The sequence below is a fragment of the Geospiza fortis genome, unplaced genomic scaffold, assembly GCF_000277835.1.
Source record: "Geospiza fortis unplaced genomic scaffold, GeoFor_1.0 scaffold54, whole genome shotgun sequence".
Classification (NCBI taxonomy): Eukaryota; Metazoa; Chordata; class Aves; order Passeriformes; family Thraupidae; genus Geospiza; species Geospiza fortis.
Genome location: NW_005054301.1, coordinates 18,880,952 through 18,900,915, shown reverse-complemented (window position 1 = coordinate 18,900,915; position 19,964 = coordinate 18,880,952). Strand labels below are relative to the sequence as shown.

At 39.0% G+C, this 19,964-nt stretch overlaps 1 protein-coding gene across 1 annotated transcript in view; it reads left to right on the top strand.

The window, feature by feature from the left end:
- Window positions 1-7,509: 7,509 nt before the first annotated feature.
- The window catches only part of ELMSAN1 (ELM2 and Myb/SANT domain containing 1), a 55,139-nt gene continuing 42,684 nt past the window's right edge, over window positions 7,510-19,964 (top strand). The window contains exon 1 of the mRNA XM_005417561.3: window positions 7,510-7,627. The gene's annotated coding sequence lies outside the window, so the exon portion shown is untranslated. The remainder of the gene's footprint in view (window positions 7,628-19,964) is intronic.

The window sequence follows — 19,964 nt, the reverse complement described above, 5'->3', positions numbered from 1 at the left end:
AAAGAGTGCAGAAATTAAAAAGTACATATAAACAGACGCTATGGTAAATCCAGCAGAGACAGAATACTTGAGTTTGGGATTTGAATACTTTCTCCATGGTTGCCTTCATGGATCATGTGTATTCCTAGCTCTTCTACTGTAGGTGTTGGTTACATTAGTCTCCTCCAGATAATATCCTTTTCTACCTCAGTGCACTGTGGCTTCAAGGAGCTGCAGAAGTCTCTGCAGGAGCAGGGGTGGAGGGAGATGAGGGAGGAGCATGCATTTGCAAGGGAAGAAACATCCTCCTTAGTGTGTAGGAGGGGAGGGTTTTGAGAGTACTTGCAAAATGTCCGAGATGCACTGATAAAAAACTTCATTGCTTCCTGTTGGAATTGCTGCATTTCCTTCAGGCTGGCAGTCCTGTGGCAGCCATGAAGATACGTATTTCTGTTGGCTAACAGAAAACATAAATAACACTCAAATTTGGGAACACTCAATATTTGGGAAGCATTCCTGCCTTGGAATACCACGTTCTAGGTAGGGCTGTTGCTATGAAATTGTGGTTTATGCCCTATGTAAAAATGAAAAAAAATTGTTGTAGGTTGTACTACAAGTACAAGCCTTTTAAGGTTCCCATTGACAAGAAAAAAAACCTGTAAATTTTGTATTAAAAAAGGATAAAAGGAGGAAAAAAGAACAAACTCCATAATGCATAAACAGAGTAACTGAATTAATTTTCCTTATAATGGAATATGCAATGTACTTTATGGAAAAAATAAGGAATATTCAGAGATCACAGAGATAAACAGACCAGCTGGTTGGGATAGGTCACAACTTGGTATTGGAAGGAATCACGGAGGACTGCCAAGGCACTGCTGGATTCCAGGTATGGAAATCAGAATGATGCAACTTGGTTGTGAATCTGAGAAGAACAAAAACTGCACAGCAATTCACCAAAAATGCTGCAGTGTAATGGTGGTGACAGAAGAAGCTGCAGCCTGGGGTGCACCAATGCAAACTGCCGGCAGAGGCAAACACAGAGTGACAGAAAAGAAGAATTAAGGAGTAGAGGGACAGATAAGGTCATCAAGGTGTGTAATTATGTGGTTGCAGATTATCTTCTGTATTTGGTACCTGCCTGTCACATATGTCTTACTTATACATGTTGGTGTCTCCCACTGCGGTTTAAGTTCCCTTGCTGTTCTGTAATTTATTTATGTGATGGAATAGGAATGAATCCTCACAAGAGAGTACCATGGGCTACCAATGGAATCTGGTGTTAGCAAATGCTAACTTTCTGATTCCCCTGATGGCCCTAGATTTATGCAGCATATGTTTGAATTCAATAGCAATGGTTCTGAGTCATTATCACCAAAACCTGTTTAGGCTGAAAGTTTCTTGAATGACTGTAAGTGTCAAATTATTTGAAATGGACTTTGAGATTGCTGCTTGTAATATATGAGCTACTGAAGCTCAGAAAGATTTCCTAGTTGATGTTCTCTGTAAGAGATGACTTTGAAGATGTTCTTCTATATATATGCACATACATACATAGATATATAAATCCTGCACATATAAATAATACATAACACAAATATTCCAGAATCCTGCAAATATTTATACACAATGCACCATTAGTTATTACCAGTTACTTGATGTCAATGAGGCAGATCTTATTTTTCTATTATTAAATAGCCTATTGATAGAATTAAATAATTTCTGCATGCTTCAATAAGAAATTGGTCTACTCAGAGTATTAAAGAAACAGTTTAGATTATTGTCTGTAATACTAATTCCTAGTAAATAACATCAATGTTATACAAGGAGAGAAAAAAAATCACATCTTATTGTTTTGAATTCCAGTCTTTATTTCTGTTATTACATTAAATTCAACCAAGCTGTGAATATTACTTTACAGTCCATGCTGTCACTATATCTTTTCTTGTTCATTTGTTGTTGTTAGGACTGTGAGTGCCTCTAGAGGGTTCTCTTCGTGGACTTGAAGCCATCTTAAAGAAAGCACAGCTGGTTATCTTGGGGAAGGAGAGACAGAAGAAGCTTTAGTGGACGTTACTTGCCAAAAGAGCTATGTTGCAGCTGCACTGCAGTCATTCCTGTTCCCAGCACTTGATCTTGGCCCCAAACTGTGAACTTTTCTACCCCCTTAGCTTCAGCCTGACTTCATCCCATGAACTGATTATAGCATTAAAAAAAAGTATTAGGATTAAAAATTTACATATGCCTACCAGTTCTTGATATTTCTTGCCTACCATGTTTTTCAGGAGTATTTCCACTGATCTGAAGTATTCTTGATCTTGTTGAGAGCTACTAGACCATGGCAGTAGCATTATTATTTATGTTATCTAAATTATGATGATAAATAGTTAAATACAGCTAAAGAATTTATGGTGCTTTACATTTTCAGAGTTCTAATATACATATATTCATCAGTTCATTTTCTAATTGCTGCTTTCACGCAGTATGTAAGACAATATAATCAATAAATATTTAAGAAAAAATCTGAGGCAGCTTTTTAAAAAAATCTTTTTTGTTGTTGTTAGGTTTTTTAAAATATCATCCTCCTTAAGGTAACTTGAACCTAATTTTCAGAAGGACTTGTGTCACTTTTCAGTCAATTGAGCAGCAAGAAGCATTTGGTGTCCTATTATTGTATGTGTAGATCAGTGACACTTTGGTGATGGAGCATGTTGAAATTTAGTACTATCTGCATATTGAGCTCCTAAAATACAGGAACAGTATAGCGTGACAGAAGAGTTTACATGTCGACTTGAGCATTTGGAGCTAACCAGAGCTCAGCTATTCAACTTCCATGTGGCCTTCAGCTCCCCACTTAGCTTCTTCAAATACTGTATTTTTCTCAATTTTAGTGAACAATGTTACCACAGACTAAAGTTTGTAAAACAAACAAACAAATAATGTGGCATTCTGGGAAAAGTGAGAGTAAAAGCAGAAAGACTACAAAGTCTTTTTAAAGCTACACAAGCTAGCAAAATTAGGAAGAAAGGGTCAACAGTCCTGGTTTTCAGCATGCCGTATAATTTGGTACTTCATAGATTCCCACGCTGTCTTTCCCACCATGGCGTCTGAGCTTCTTTCAGTAGTGTTTAAGCAATGTGAGTAACTTTGTTTTACATGTGGTTTCTTCTCTAAACCACACAGTCCCTCCCTTTCCCTCGTGTAACAAGGTTTCCTCCTGGTTCTCAGGGAGCCAGGTCATGACACACTGTGTGTGTATACATATGTATTTACACATGCATGCTCTATATATACATGTATTTTCTCCCCAGGTTGATCAAAGAAGATGAATCTTGCTAAAATCTAGCTTGAATTAAGTATTTTAATTTTAAACTCAGATATTAAGAGTAAAATACAGGCACAAGGGTGTTTTTTTTTTTTTTTTTTAACTCTTTTAAATAGGCCAAACCCCTTCTTTCCAAACATTCTATCTGTCTGCATCAAATTTCTCAAGAGAAGTTGTGCCCCAGCATAATATTTCAAATTTGAGTGATTAATTCTGACAAAGATGGAAGACATGCATTGGTATTGGAGAAACTAACATTTCTCTGTAGTATAAAATAATTAGTCTTGTATAAAAACCATTTTTATGAACATTTTCTCCTGTAATAGTGCTGGGAAATGGTGACTATGAGGGAATGGCTTTATTTGTAATTAGGCTGACGCTTTTCTAAATTCACAACCTCAAAACTAAAGCCCAACAAATCTGAAACAGATACAATCTCATATTTCCTATGAGACATTTTCAAACTATCTGACTGTCATTTAATTAAGTCTCCTCTTATGCGAGTTAAAAGGATTTGCTTCTTGAATTACAGTATCAGTCAAATTGGAGGAGATTCTGGGAGGTCACTAGTTCAGTCTCCTGCTGAGAGGGTCAACACTGAAATCAGATGGTGCTGCTTATTGCTTCATTATCCTCACTAGCTGGTTGAAATGACCATTGTTTCCATCAGCCTCTTCTTGCTGAAGACATCTGTTCCAGCCCCTGACCATCCTGACTTTCTACTAGCTCCAGTTTATTAACATCTTTTTTATATTGGGATCCCCAAAACTGCACAGAGTGTTCCAGACACAGGCTACCAAATTATGAGTAAAGAGAAATAGTGTTTTCCCTTGAACCTAGCTCAGATTTTCTTTATACAGACCAGGATGGGGTGAGCCTCCACTGCTGCCTGGCGTTTCTCCCACTGTCCACTAGGACTCCCAGATCTTATTCAGTGGCACTGAGTGTCCTGCCAGCCCCAGCCTGTGTAATGGCAGGTCAGTCTGGGCAAAGTGCAGGGCTTTGCATTAGTCTGTGTTGAACTTCACATGGTCCCTGTCAGTCCATTCTCTGGCTTGTCTAGAGGCAGCCCTGCCTCTGAGCATTGAACATATTTATGGGATAAACACTGCAGCTATTAATTACTGTTTTATGCGGAAATTAATATTTTTAAATAAAAATCACATCCTACTGAAATTTTAGAGGAAATTTCAGTGTGATTATGAGGTGGAAGCATTAGGCTTATTAGAATCTGAAACTCCTATTACAAAGGATGTAAATGCTTTTTTATTAGTCATAGTAGTTAAGACCTTCATTTTATACCTAATTTCAGGGAGAACTAATGGCTCCATAATGTCTCCCATCATACTGTAGCACAAGTTCTGTTCCTGAGAATTACAAAGAGGACGAGGCCTTGGCTCTACTCTGACGTGGGGAAAAGAGTGCCACCTACTGAGCCTATGGCTCAGTTTTGCAAACTTAAGTATGCAAAGCATAGTCTTTAATCCAAATTCTGACTCAGTGCAATCCAGTGTATTAATGATATGAGTTGATGTTGTTACACTACAAGATGTGTCTGTACAAGCCAAAGAAAACTAAGATTTTATATGCTGATAGCTAGGAGATCTTCCAATCTCCTTCAATGTAGTAACAAAATAATGATGTAACAGGGAATGCGTGTGTATTAAGTTTTGTCATGGTAAAGCTGATAGAAGTGCAGCCATCATGTAATCTCAGTATATGCTGAGAAAAGGAGAAAGAAAAACTTTTAGAAAGTATAGCAAATTGTGTTACTGAAAAGAAGAAAATTATGATGGCTGGCTCTGGAGAAGACGTAAGGACCATGTAATGTGAGGAATGGAGAAACAATTGAAGAGTGTATAACTGTAAAATCCTTACAAAACACTTCATAAAACTTTTATTGCTCAGTAAGATAAACACTAACATACAGCTCTATAAACATCATGGTGTCTTTGAAGTGTTTCTTCTATTTTAGATCTATAAACTAGTTGGTGTACCTACCTGCTAGCTTGTTTTTGTTCTCATCCCATTTGGTATGTTTTGGAAATAGAGTCATCCTTTTCTATAGATTTTGCATCTTACAGTGTGTTTCAGCTTTGTCCTTGTGGTCACTATGTTGTCTCAGCATGATTCCTATCTGCCTGCTACGTTACTTAGGAAGGAACTATCAAACCCAACAAGTTAAAATATCTCCTAGAGCAGGGTAGAAAGCACACTCCCTGCTCTGCGCAATGTTCGCTCCTGCAGCCGGATGATGACGTTTCTGCCATTGTCTGCTGCTTTTATGTGATTAAGTATTGTGAAACACAAGATGCTGCTCATCATTTTGCTCCCATCCTCCAAACAGGTGAAGTACAACATGCATTTGTTCTGTCTGGAACAAAAAGATACGCTTTGCTGTTAGAACATGATTTAAAATCATAAAAGATTGGTTTATTTTTGGTTGGATTTGTTCTCCCCCTGGTGAAAGCTGACACAATTTCAATCTCATCAATATCTGATGTGCTTCATGAGAGGCACCAATTGCCTAACATAAGAGAGAGGAAATAACTCCAGTTTATTGAATCTCTCATTTCAATCTTTATTAGGGCAAATGAAACTAATGAGTTTTATGCCTTTGACTACAGCTAGTTATTATATGTTAAATAATTTATGTTTGCTTTATATATTAGGTAATTTGTGAACATATGGGAATATTCTTTCTGTATTGATTTAAATAGTTATTGACCTTTTATTCCTGTCTATCATGAATTTGGAAGAGCACATGTATTAATGGTGCTATAGCAGAGTTTTCCTTGAAGGTCCTATTGAGACCGTGTTGCATCAAATGATACCTCTGGTTGTGAAAGAAAAAAACCCTTTACCAGTAGTACCTGTGGCTACTATTTTGCTCTTCACCACCATGTGTCTCACTGTTATCCTCTGCACCATGACAGGAAAAGATTGGGTGTGGTAATTAGACTGCTGACCTGGGACTCATCAGAGTAACCTGGTTATGCATCTGTAGTCATAGGCAAGTCACTTCTCTGGGCTCCTGTTTCTACACATCATGAGCTTCCCTGGTAAAAAGTTCTGCAAGGAGCTATTGTGAAAGAAACATGAACTTCAGTGAGCAGTGCAAAAATTACTTCTATATTTCACTCTATAAGGCAATACATGCTGGAAGGGAAACTGCCCTGCTGGTCTGAAAAAAAAAAAAAAAGCCCAAAATCCAGCAATGCTGCATTGTGCACTGAATGATCTGAGCTGGGATGAAGGTAAACATGTGGCAACGTGCACATTGAAGAAAAACGTTTGGCATCTTCATGTTGTTCGACGTTTCACTGAATGTGAGTCTAATCTGTGAATGCTGTCTAAAGGTTATTTTATAATCTAAAAGTTTCATTGATTGTTAACAAACTCAAGTAGCAGAGCAGTCTACAGAGGGAGCAATGACAAAGCAGCTTCTTTATTTCCTGCCTTAGTAGGGTAGAGTAGTGTGCCTGCATTTGTCAGCACACTGTGTTTTTTATTCTGGGACCAAGGCAGCAAAGGAAGCCATATTCCAGAAGAGGAGCTGGACATTTTTAGAAACCTCAGAAGTATGAGTTATTGTGAAAGTAAATTTCAGGTGTTGGTAAAACAGCCAACAGTATTGACATGACCTGAGGATTTGCATTTGACTAACATCCTTTCTCCCTTCCTATTTTTTTTCCCCTACTTTTTCTTCTGAAAAAGTGAGAAAAGGGACCGAAAGGGGGAAACAGAAAAGCGTGTTTTCCTTTGGTACAACGGTTTCCTTAAAAACCAAAAGCTCTTTGTTTGCTTTTCTTTAGAGAGAAAGGACACGAAGCCTCATCTCACTGAAGAGCCTGGCTCTGAACTCGGGGTATCAAAGCGGCGCTTTCCGCCGGGTATTGGACACGGCAGTATTTTGCAGGGCTTGGCTTTCAAATCAACGCTGCAAACTCTCTGCCCGCCCCTCACTCGCTGCGGATTTCCTCTCCTTCGTTGCCAACAGCAGCGACAGCCAAGCGCAGAAGGTCAAGCCGCGATCTGCGGACAAGGGCAGGGGGCCCAGGCCCGTGACGGGATGAGGCGCTGAGGGCCGGCGGGGAGCTGCGCCGCGGAGGGAGGAGGAGGGAGGCGGGAGGAGGAGGAGTTGAGGAGCCCGGGCCCGGGAGCCTCCCTGCTTACTGCACTAGGAAGTGACGCTTTCGCTGAGTCCCGGAGAGAAAGAAACAAAGTTTGTTTTTTTTCCCCCCCTCCTTCTTCGCTCCCGCCCCCCTCTGCAAACAGCCGCTCCACGTTCCCCCGCGGCGCCCGCGGCGCCTGGCTGCGCAGGTGAGCCAGCACGTTCTCCTTCTTCCTTCTCCTGTTTTCCGCGCGTTTATTTTTTTTTTAATTTGCACAATTTGCTTCCGTTTTCCTGCCATTTTGGAGAGGGGGTGTCTTTCCTGGGGCGTTTCTTTTGGGGGTCGTGGTGCGTGCTTTGTTTGTGGGTGCTGGCCCCCCCCCCCCCCTGCCATACCCTGAGTTGTTAACAGCGCTCCGGAGGGGTTTCTTCGCGGCTGCCTGGCTGCAGCACCGCTTTCAGGATGTGTCTGTGTCCGGGTGAGCTGTCTGCGGATGGGATTTTGGGGGCTTGGTTTGGGGCGGGGGGAGGTTCTCTTTGCTCGCGGCGTGGCGGAGCCGGGGCAGCCCGGCGTGTGCGGGGCTCCGGGTGCTGCGCGGGAGCCGCCGGGTCCCGGCCGCCGCCGAGCGCGCATCGTGGCGAGGGTCGGATCGCTCTGTTGGGCTTTACGCAGTGGAGGGGGGTGGGGAGGAATTTGTTAGATAATTTTTGAAAAATCCCGTGCTCCCAAGTGTACAGCTCTTTTCTGGCAGCAACTGCAAAAGACCGATTCGATACAGTTTAGCAGTAAAAGCTGACAATACGCCTACGCGCGTATGTGAGAGTCTTATATAATACGTTTTTTTTTTTTAAACAGGCGTAAGCAGGATTTATTTTTGGTTTGTAAAGTCTTGTGTGGTTGCAGCTTGCAGAGTTAGCAAAATATTCTATTTGCTCAACAGAGATTTATTTTACATTCTTTTTAAAACATCCAATTTTTTAATAATTCCTTGATTTCATTCCGGCTACGTGCTTTGAGCTTAGTGTAAAGGCCATCTGTACTGGAGCAAGCAGTTAAGGGAGGGGAAGAGAGAAAAAGAAATGTCCTAATGCAGAGACTATTAGGTTGTTTAGAGGGCGAGACTGCAGTTCCAGGCAGCAACAGCAGCAGCTTTATGACTGTGTGTAATTACAGAGTGATTGCATAGGACAGCATTGTTGGAACGAATACGTATACACAGGCTATTGTGCAAGATTTCTGTACCGAACAAAACCTAGTTTTGCATTGCAAATGCTAAAAAGAGAATGTGTTCTGCACTGAACTGCCACGTTCCTCTTAGACTGACTTCATAGAATTAGAAGAGGAAGGTAAGAGAAGTGGAGTGAGGCTGATCGTTGAAATCACAGATCTGAAATACTCAGCAGTAACGCCGCTAGTAGTTTCTGAAATCACAGCAGACAGAAATTGAAACCTCATTGAATCTGCGGGTTCATGTTTCTAAAGTGATTATATACAGGTGAAATCTACTCAGGTTTGCTACAGTCCGGCACATTTAGCGTAATTCTTGCTCTGGTCAATTTTTTTGTGTGCTTGTGTGGGAAAAAGACCTATGTTAAAATAAGCAATTGCAGTTCACCTAGCTGGCTTGGAAGTGGAGAGAACAGCATTCGGGAGAGTTTCTGTGTCGGGTCACAAAAACTTAGAGCTTGAACGAACTTCCAGACCAGAGATTCGCTCAGAGCATGCTTTTTCAACTCTAACTTAAAAGTTGCATCTGGTTCAGTGATCTTAGAGACAGTGTTGGCTGAGGGATAGTATGAGGCACTGAGAAAGTGTGCCACTGTATTAGCAAGGCTTTTAACTCAGAGTTTAAAGAACATCATAATAATGGCAATAATAATACTCACTCTTGTGAGTACAGCTTAAGTTTCCTAAGATTTGTTTTTCAGAAATGCTGGTCACGTGTTATTTTTATCAGCTTAGTTTTTGAGAGTACTTGGAATTCATGACAGATCTGAAAGATTTCAGATCTGGTGCTCAGAGACTGGCCTTTCTAACATTACAGACAATTTTCTGGAAGTGTTATCTTCAGCTATTATAGCTGATGTCTTAATAAAAGCCACAAAGGCTTGTAAAGTATTTTGAGCACTGCAATGAAAAGTACTATAAAAATGGAAAGTTTCTTTAAAATTTCTTGGTGTTCAACTAAAACATATTTTAGCTTAAGACTCACATATTTCCTAGTTTCCTCAGGTTGTCAAGAAAATGGTTAATGTAAAATATATGTGGCTTTGTTAATGAAGAATGAAGGGATCTGCTGACAGTGTTTTTTGTGTTTTGTTTGTTGGTTTGGGGTTTTTTTTGGTCATTTGACAAACGATCTTAGTGATCCTTCTGTAAGTTTATTGGAGCATTTGGTTTTAATAAAATATGAAACAAATATGTTAATGCGGTCATTACTGTGATGTTCTACTTGTAGATTTTTCTTGAAATTGTACATCATGTCTTGACTAACTTGACAATCTGTGTTATACTGGGTGTTTTAACATCAAAATTTACCTCTGGAGTAGTTCTTAAAGATTTGATTTGAATAATTTGTGGTCGTGATACAAATAGTTATTCCTTATGCTGTCTTTTGATTTTCACAACCTATGTGGTGGGAGAGAGTTTTTGGCTAGGATTCTTTGGACATGTATACAAAGGAGTAGGTAACTTGCACGTCCTTGAGTTCTCCTGTGGTTCTCAGTGGAATTAGTCATAGATACATATACATTTGTGTGCATGCTAGCAAAACAAAGGTGTAGCTGTGCTAGCCTTTAACCCATCCAGGTGCATGCAAGTAGTGGTGATATGAAGTGATGAGGGCTGTAGCACAATGCACACTTTTCAAAAGCCTGCATAAATGCTCCAAATGTTAGTTTACATTTTTGCATTTTCACTCTTATGGTCACCTGTCAGTAGTGGCTGCAGAGCCACAGGAGATATTTTCAAACCTGCCATCCCTTTCATGATGCTCTTCTGTCAAGCTGCTGATCAAGCCCCTAAGTTGCTCCTGACTTGAGGTCATGTAGCCTCCCTTTGGAAATGGCCGCCTTGGTGATGTGTGTGTGGAGGTGTGCCCAGGCATGTAAGGAGACAAGAGGCACTGCCATGAATCAGAGTGGAAATCTGCTAGCCTGTGGCCCTATTTGCAAAAGTGTATATATTTTCTATATGCTTAGTTCTTGAAGGATTTCTACTCATGAAACTTACAGTTTTCTGTTAAGTTTAGGTAAACATTTAACAAACACTTTTTTTTAACATACTGATCAAATTGTGGAATAAGAATGTTGGTAAGAGCTGGGGTGTTTTTTGTACCCTGTTTTTTGGGGGTTTTTTTTGGGTTTTTTTTGTGTTTTGGTTGTTTTGTTTTTTTTTTCCTGGAGCTTTGCATAAAATCTTAGTACTGGTTGCAATAAGTTACAGTTTATGCTAAAATTAAATGTAGTAAATATGAATGTTGTCTCCAGTGCAATTAGTTACATTCTAAGAGACATGAAGTGAGAAGTAAACCACTTTGAGTATTCATAGTGTGAAATGGGGAGGTGAGGGAGGCAGGAGCTCTGGTGGTGAGGTTTTGCAATACATGCCCAAAAAGCTACAGGTTCTGGCACGAGCAAACCAAGGCTCATGAGTCACATCCAAAGGGAAGACTTGTCACTGGGCAATTTGTAAATAGGAGGGATGAACTGCTAATTCAAGGAAATATCCTGAGGACCTTCTCTAATAATTGCAAGTGTGGCAGAGAACTTTGTCAGACGGGAGTTGCTTGTACTTTGAATCACACGTTCCCCAGTGTGATTTGAGCCTTCAAACTAAGAAATCCTCCTTATGCATTACAGACGTCCCTGAAAGAGGTGGCTGGTCGGTCAGTAGTAATTTGAGGTTTTGTAGCTGCGTGGCAGCCCCTTGCATTCCGTGTGGAAGCTCCTGCAGCTCGCAGTGCACAAATGGCGTGTGTGTGTGCAGCAGGAGGCTGCTCAAGGAGCACTTCACAACGCTTTGCACAGCTTCTCTTTCTGAGCGGTCTCCAGCTGTAGCCCTTGGTGCTCTGCTGGTCGACTCCAGTGACTGAAAAAGTTATGAGGGAAAGCTCTACTCTGCACACCGGGAAAAAGTGTGAATACATGCATTTTGAATGCAGTCTGGGTATTTAGGAGCAACCATTCAAATGTGGATGCAGAGATAATCTCGGTAATTAATTCTTTGCTTTTCAGGCTCTCTTAATGCTTTTTATTGTATTTTGTGCAAGTGACAGCACAAAATAACAATGCTTAAATTAATATAATTCAGTAATCAGTATATAATATGATGTACAGATATTCTTTGAAATGTACATACCCCAAAAATTAATGTTCTTTTTATGTAAAAGTAAACTACTTGATTGCCCCTTGTTGAATTGATGGCTGGTGTTAATCAAGAAGTTGAAAACTTGGAAAAGCTATATTGGGAGGGCGTGGCCAATGTGTGTTAATTTTTTGTTTGTTCTTAAAGACATTTTGAAAGGCTTACAGCAAAGCATAGAATAATGTTTTCCTTTTTACCCTTAATTAGTGAAAATTAAGGGTATAGTTTGACTTAGCATTGGTAAGAATTGTAAAAATTGTACAGTTTGACTTTAGTATTGGTAAGAATTAAAATAAGTTAAGTGCTATTAGTACCTGAAGTAGTAAGCCGAGAAACAGTTCTGATATCTTTTTTACTAAATATGTTCCTGATACATTACATGTTCAGAGCTGGGATGTAAAGAGACACGAAGAGGAATCAAGTCAGTGTTCATTCTTTGTTTTTTCTTTGCTGCCTATTATCTTCTCCCATTGGTTCTCAGTTGCTTGGCTTTCCCCATCATAGCAGAGATTACAGTGCAGTGATATATATTGGTACATCCTCCTGTCGTTTATTTCAGGAAGACAAATTAAATGTTTGTGTATATTTATATGTACACATACTATTTGTTATATACACGCACCTATCTCATAACTCAGTTCCCCTGGGAACAAAAGTTTCTTTTCTTTGTGATGCTGGAGTAGTTTCGGAAGTTTTGTTGGTGGTTTTTTTTTTAAACCATGCTGAAGTTTTTCGTTTGACTGTTTGTACTATTATTTTAACCTTGAATATAATGCTGTATTTTGGAGTTTATCTTAATTTCTTGTCTTTGATAATGTTGGTTTTGTTATTTCTAGAGTAATGGTGATCAAAATATGCATGAATTATAACTGCAAGTTTTGTTCTTGGCTGTTTCTTTATTTTCTTTTTTGAAGGGCTTGTAACTAATAGGACTTTTTGACATACTGGTTTGGTTTTGCAGCCTGTCTGTGGTACAGAGTTCTGTGGTGGATTTCCAGCTATCAGAGTGGCTGCTTCCCTTCAGCATGGACAAACCAGAGCCTGTTGTTCTCTGGAGCTGCATGTTGTAGGGCAGTCAGCCTGCTGAAATGCTTGTCACCTTGTCTGCGCTGTGCACCGTAATGAGGTCCAAAGTTGAAATAGTCCCAGAAGTCTGAATAATCTCCAAGTAGCCTTGTTATGGTGTAGTTCATGGGTAAAAGTGCATTTTTGTTTGGATCCCAAGTTTCATGAGGATGTTGCAAGATTTCAAACTTGATTTAATCACATACGCTTAGGTGCGGCCTTGCCTGCTATGCCTGTGTACACCTGGGATTCCTTGAGCATTTCCTTTTCAACTCCAGCATATGTCACCTGGTTATTTGTCAAGAATTGCATTCTTGTTTACAGTTTTATAATATCCTTAACAATACTTTTGGGAGTTTAAACTGTTTTGATTTCAGGCTTTTATTTCTCCCTACATAATGGATTCTTTCATGCACTTCCTGAAAGGAGAGTTTGCTGTGTTTGTGGGAAATTACTGCACTTGGGTGGAGAAGAATTTTGCAAACTATTTTCCTATTTAAATTTGATTTTATACCATTTGAGAACAAAATCCCAACACTGCCAAATTCCTGGTGGGAGGAGAGAGAGCCACAGTTGTAAGACTGCTTTAGGAGATGTCAATGATGACTGCTTAGGATACCAGATACTCACATGTGTGAAACTGGCAGGGAAATCTGACTGCCCCTATGATTTAGTTTGATTTCATGACTTCGAAAATTCTGAGTTGAATTATTCTCTTTGAATCTTTTGTGATAAACTCTAGATGTTATCCTGCATGAGACATGCTATATACTGGGGACAGATATAGTATCCATCATATTTAATTAATAAAACAGATTTTATTATGGAAAGCTATAGTATTTTCAAATCTTTATAAAATATAAGTATATATAAGTAAATAATGTGGACTTTCCAAACAATATTTGTTTAAATTAACATGTTTTAAGGGATGTTGAGATGCCTCTGGAGAAGAATATATTAAAAACAAAAGCTAGACTTCTGTCATACTAGTGAAGCATTACTGTACCCTTAGGCATTCTGGTTATTAGGGGCTTAAGCTGCTCTTCTTGAATAACTAGAAAGCCTTTGCACATAAAGAGTGTGATTGTAAGTAAACAATTGTGCAAAATGTTGTATTTGATTATCAGACTCACTTTTTTCTGATATAATTTCAGCATTGGTCTTTCGTTATCGTGATTTTCTAAATATATTTAAGAGTCAAAAGGATATTTAAGACATTTTTTTCCCTTTGAAGTATGGGAACTGCTTTCCTGTTGATGTATGGGACTCCTTGGTTTAGTCCTTTTTCTTTGGCAAAAATGAAATATTTCAGGTATGGTACTAGATGACTTATTTTGCTATTGCAGCTTTCTTTCTGCAGAAAATGTACTGTGTTTCTGTAGAAAAATTTGATCTGTGATAAAAAGACGTTTTAGTACCTAAGAAGATACAAAAAGAATGTGAGGCTCCTTATGAACAATGTATTTTAATTTTGAATTTGAGATGTAAAGAATAAACATTTGAATAATTGAGGAATTAAAAATCTGAGAAGTGTGATGTAGCTGATACTATACTTGGGGTTTGCACTTGTTAACAGTGAATAAGGGGCTGCCCTGCAAGAAGCTTTATTGATGTCAATGATGATATTTTTCTATTAAAAGATGAACAAAGCTATCTGGGCTTTTTAAAAATTTGCAATATAAATAAACCTAGTTACCTTACCTTTAGAGAGGAAGTTAAAATGCAGAGAGCTTTGTTAGCAAAAGAAATGCAGATTTGAAGCCTTGACTTGTAAAGTTCTTTTCTGCAACTGGAAGAGCTTTTTAATAATAATAGTAATGACTACTGATAAAAATTGTACACTGGAAAATTCAGTTTCCTTATTCAGGTAATCTCTCGTGGCATTTTAAAATCAACTAGCCTGCCTGTGCTCACACATATGCCATGATGCAGGTCTTTGTTTGTTTGTCTGAGAGTGGCATAAACATGTATTTGCTGAATTCTTAAGCACAGGAGACAGATGAAGCTGCGATGAACTGGTCATAAAGCAAATGCATTTCTAACACAGAGGCGACAGGGCAAGGCTAGAGACCCTTCATTGTCCTCCAGCTTGCACTGCTGCTTTTTAGCCACTTTATGGATTTCTTTGCTAGGCACCTCTGTCAGAGGTATCATTAGGCAAGTATGAGAGCAAGGGCAGTGGCCCAAATACTTGTCAACACCAGCAATTGCTTGACCACATATACATGGATATTTAGTTAAAGGGACAGTGTATTTGATACTTGAAGTTGATTTTAAAACATCCATGTTGGCAAGATGCTGCTGCTTCTGTGCTGACTAAAGTGATGTTGAAATGGCTTTTACTTTTTTCTTAACAGAAGTGTTTCTTTTTCCCCAGTGGTGATAAATCAATAGTCTGTTCCAATCCTGATCAGCAATATTCTATTGTTATAGTACCATACATTTCCTGTTGATATTTGTGGAAGAATGACATTTAAATGAAAGAGCAAAACACCTTGTTTTTAAAAGACAACCCACAAACCAACATTCTTATGCTCACACAAAATAAAAAAGTGCCAATATAGGAAGATATTTAGATTTAGAAATGTTTAATGATTCCTTCATGAGAGATATTGGTATTTAAACTATATTTGGAATTTTGATCTCAAATTGTAAATGCTTACTTCAGCCTGTATAGTACCATAATGGCACACTCCAAGGACCATGTGACAAAAGCAAACAAGAAAACTCAGTGGTTCACGTTACTCAGCTGAAAAGCAGAGATGGCACTAATGTTTGCAGCAACCCTTTGGTGTCAAATACAGAAAGATAATTTCTTATGAACCAAAAATAAAATCCAGTTTTCTATATTCTTGAGTTTGAGGCCTGCTGAAGAGGGATTTTGAGTATAATTCAAACCTGTATAAGATGTTTTTCTTCTGCTCTTCTGTCAAGGTTTAGGAATGGTACTCCCCAGTCTAGTGCCCCCACTCTCCAAACCACACATCGGTTCTCTGTCTTTTCTCCTCCTCTCCCACTTTGATGGGCTGAACAGGAGAATTGGAGGCACAAAAGGCAAAGATCATGGGTTGAGCTAAGAACAGTTTACTGGAAACAGCAGTGAGATAAGAAAAGGAGCAGCAGCAGCAATAAAATAGCTGATGGCTCTGCCACATTTCCTCACCTCAAGGAAATCTACAATTTCAGCAATCACTCTCTTCCCTAGAAGAATGTCCCTTTCCTCCATCCCAGTAATGACGTGAGATGATGTAGAGTAACCTCCATGACCTAGCTGTGCCCCTCATGTCTGCTACAAAAAATAACCCTGTGCTGGCTGGAGCCAGGACATCTTCACATCATGAGCATTAATAAAAAAGACTGCACCTGATCTCAGGTTGCATAGAAAGTTCTACTTTCATTTTCTGAGGCAATATGGTTTTACTGAGGGTTTGTACCACTTTAGTTTGAATAATACGCTACAAAGGTGCAGGATACACCTAGACGTTTGGAAAGCTAAGCAATCTATAGAGGTCCCTTTTGTCAGAAGTAAATTTGAGGATCTCATTTGCCAGTGGAAATTGCAATGCTGTGATAGGGTCTGTACCAGCAGTTCTTACAGAGATCTGCTTCAGGAACATCGCCTGGAAATTGAAAGCTAGGGGAGCTTTCTAACATATTAGTTGGGTTAAAATATTTAAGAAGTCACATCCATAGTCTTCCCAAGAAGGCAATGGCTTTACATTGCCTTATAAGCTGAAGTGAAATGTTGCTCTTAATCTCTTTTAGTAGCCTGAAGTGCTTTTATTGTTTTTTCAGTGGTGTCCCACCCTTCAAGGGAAATAATGATTTATGATTTCATTGAGTCTTTTATTCATACTTAGACTCAACAAACTGCTTATATGGAAACTAAAATGGGCAGCAATAAGGAACAGGTGCCCTGAGCTTAGAACAAGTCATGCTCTTTGCCCTCATGCAGAAGAGCATTAGGTTTTCCAGTTGTGGAGCTTGCTGTATCTAATACACGAGTCTACACTGGCATCTACAAGCTGTTAGCTATAGGATAAGGAGGACTAAAGGCAGGCAGACCTGAAAGAGAAGACAACAAAATGCAATTCAGGAAGCATTTGTTTCCTGGTGCCATGGGACATAAAACAACAAAATGTTTCCAGTCTGCTCCCTTTCTTGCAAGCTCGCGGCTGACAAGTACTTTACATCGTTTGTGCCACGTTATCATCCTCGTTTACAGGTGAGGTAATCCTTTTCAACCGAGAGGCTACAAAACCATACTCTCACCTAACACTTCAGTGGCATAATGTGAGTAGAAATGGAGATTCTGCCCCACACAGAGGAGTTGATTGATGGGCCCTCCTGATAGGGGAAGGTGTGGTATGTGAGTGTGAATTTGCATCTCTATGGCCGGGTGAATGTTTTGTCAGCAGGCTTTGTAGGGGAGCCCAGACCCTCTCACACCTCCTTGAGAAACAGCTGACATCGCTGTTCAGAAATGGGTTTTGGCACCTTCTGTTTACCTCCAGCAGATAGAGGCACTTAAGCATTGGGTGAAATAGCAATTTATCATCGAATTGAGATACATTATTGCCTATATGCATCTGCTATGAGCCCTCTTGACTGGCTTTTCCCTGGACATTGTGATTAAAAGTCTGAATTTTAGTTCTCTGCTGCATCCTGACATGTTTGTTCTAGAAATCGAAGATGTGGAATGGAGTCTTCTGGATTGCACTCTAGAAGTGCGTGCGTGGAAATGAGTGCTTCAATTTCTGTGTAGAGCAGATTGAGTAGTTTCTCTAGCCAGGTTACTTACTTGGCTTTCAATCATGTCAGTGAACAGTTATTATCTCCCTGGTTCTGAGCACTTAGGTGATTTCAGTCTGCCTCTTATGCAGAGCTATTTCATACTTTTCTGTTTCTCAGTTGGGTAACTTTGGTAGTGTCAGTGAAAAGGTCAAAGATGGAAGAAAAGAAAGTGGTGGATCAACATTCTCCCTTGAAACATGGGCTCAGGACATTTTTTACATCTCTCAGCTGCTCTGTTGTGGGTTTTTTTTATTGTGAAGATGAATAGAACTACTCAATTTTGCTATGTGCTATAAAGCATTTTAAAAAGACAGTTCTTTCTGAGTGACTTGTTTTATAAGAATACAGTTTGGAGGTGGAAAAATAGTCTTTGTTCAGTGACAGCTCTAACAGAGTAACTGTAAGTGACAGAATTTGCTTGGGAAAGTGCTCTAGGTTGAGTGTGGGATGCCTGGCTGTTTATAAGTAATCATCTAAGCAATACCGTTTGGATGTGTGGAGGCAATGTGAAAATCTATTGACATCTTTAGTTACTCAACTGGTTTATTTTTGGGACCTCCTGAATTGGCAGGACATACTGACCCTGTCTGGAGGGGAAAAGCATAATGACTTTGAATGCAAGAGACTTTGTGAATATTTTGTCAAGTTACTTACTAACATTTCTTTGCAGCAACTATCATGGAGGTTTTAACCCTTTGCTTTCCCCCTGAACATTTTTGCATCTTGTTGATATATTTTTTTGAAAATATACTAGTCTGTCAAGACAAAACGGCTTATTGCGTCCTATGTTTGCGTCCTAGATTTTTGAAGAGTGTGAAGTTTTCTTGCATGAAGAAGGGTGAAAAATATTTAGTTATAAGATTGCTTGTTTGTAGCCCTTTGTAATATTAAACCTTCACTTGGAACAGCTATAGGTTGGATTCAGGATTGGTTGTGGATGCAGAAGGCCAAAGTATAGGAAGGATAGGGCAGTCTTGCACACAGGTAGTTTTGGATTGTAAGGAAGTAAGGAGTTGAGAGAAGCTGCATTTATGTTAAAAAACACAGCTGTATTTTTTGTGAAACTGATACTACTTTTGCTGTATGTGACCAGAGAAGACCAGCAGACAAAATCAAAAACTGACAGTAACAACTGCAAAGGGAACACTTTGCCCTTCCTTTTACAGGGTTTCTGCTTGTGACTGATTTACACAAAACTGTTACCCACTGTGCATAAGAAAATGAAAACAGAAGGCTTTCTTGTAGTGTTCTCTTTGTAGCTACTACTTGTGGTTCTGATTTGGAGAGCTGGTGCAAGGTTGCATGGAGTAATAGGGAGTTTGTCATGGAAGAAGGTGGTTTTCTTCTGGCTTTCAATATGCAGTGTTCTGACACCATCAGAAAATCTCAACTGCATTGTCAGATTAGTTGAAAACAATTTTGTTGCAGGAAATAAGTAACTTCAAAACATTTTGCTCGATGATATTTGCAGTCATCTTACTGAAAAATTAAAGTTGTGTTTGTAAGTCTTAATTATTCCATATCCCTTTATTCATTCCCACAATTAACTTGAAGTCTCACACCAGCATTGCAAGATTTCTTCCAAATGCTGACTTGTGAAAGAGATCAGTTACCAATTGCTTTGAAGGGAAAAAACCACTGATTTGACTTTTCTGTGTTACACAAGCAAAATTTAAAAGAAACCCAACAGATGAAGAAATAAAGCACACATTAACACTTGGCAAGCTGACTGGACTCACTGAGACCATTTTGCTTGAAAGGTGTCTCCATCATCTTTTTTTTTAAGTTAGTAGAAGTGGTGGTGAGTTTTTTGTGTTTGTTTGGGTGGGTTTTTTTGGTTTGGTGGTTTTTTGGTTGGTTGGTTGGTTGGTTGTTTTTTTGTTTGTTTTGTTCTGCTTAATTTTTTTAAATATGAAAAGGGAGATCTGGAAAACTCATGTGTCTGGAATGATGTCAGCTTATCTGTTCAGCAACAGCCCAGTCCCTTACTATTATTAAATACAATTGCTGGGAAAATTGGCCTTGAGGCAGGAATGTTAATTTATTTTTGATGTTTTTTTTTTTTTTTAAGTGTGTGTTGGGCATTAGTTTCAAATAGTTGTTGTTTTTTTCCCCTCAGTCCTATCAGTGCTATTATTCACCTTACTTTAATAAATTTGTGACTTTGTTATAAAATTATATAATGAATAATTTTGGGACTTTCCTTCCAATGCAAAAGTTGAAAAAAAAGCTATGTCTATTCATAGCTTGTAGAAATGCCAAATATATAAACAACAGAAGAGGCTGTATATTAAAAAAAAAAAAAAAAAAAAGCCGAATTA